The following is a 958-nucleotide window of genomic DNA, read 5'->3' on the forward strand; positions in this document are numbered from 1 at the left end:
CAGAGGTTATTATCCTAAGTGAATTAATGCAGAGGCAGAAAACCAAATACCAACCAAAAACCAAGTGCATTTCTCACTCATAAGTGGGAACTAAACATTGGCTACACGTGGACATAAAGATGGGAGCAATAAACAATGGGAATTCCAAAAGCAGGGAGGGTTGAAAAACTACCTATCGGGTACTATGTTCACTTGGGTGGCAGGTTCATTAGAAACCCAAATCTCAGTATCATGCAATATACTCATGTAACAAAACTGCACAGGTACCTCCAAATCTAACCTAAAATAAAATTAAAAATCCAAATTAACAACAATAAAAAAGCCACTTTGAGCATTACCAACTACTACACACACACTGAGCTGAGGTTCTTAGAGTTAGTGAAGGTGGTCACTGCAGGGCAGTGCTTTCTGGTAAAACATCCCACTTTCTCTGAGACGCCACACTTTTTATCCAAAAGAAATCGTGCCATATGCACTTGGGCTCTGTTGCAGGGCTACAGAACAATGACAGTTATTACAAATTAGAAGTCTGTGGTTGTGACCAAATTCCTGGGATGGGTGACTCCATGGCCCAGACAGACAATGTCTGCCCTTCAGAGTGCAGACTGGTGAGGGAAGTCCCCAGGCAGCACTGCCACTGATGCAATACATCTGTGCTGGGCACTCAGTAAAAAGCCTTCCTTTCCCAAACATTTTCTACCCTGCTGTGTGGGAGTAGATCCCATGAGGTACATTAAACTGTGCTCTGCTAAGAGGCCCATGCCTCCCAGCAGCTTCCAGAGATGGGCAGTATGATTTGGGGAGGTCACCGGGTCTGCTATCACTCTTATTCCCTCTGCACTGTGACATTTTATGGAGAATTCACACTCGGGCATGTCAGAGCTAAATGGTGACAGGCTGATCTGGTGTCACTGAGAATGCTCTGGATTCTTTACTGCTGCAGACTTGCACATGTGAG

This window comes from Pan troglodytes, chromosome 8, assembly GCF_028858775.2.
Source record: "Pan troglodytes isolate AG18354 chromosome 8, NHGRI_mPanTro3-v2.0_pri, whole genome shotgun sequence".
In the NCBI taxonomy this organism is placed as follows: Eukaryota; Metazoa; Chordata; class Mammalia; order Primates; family Hominidae; genus Pan; species Pan troglodytes.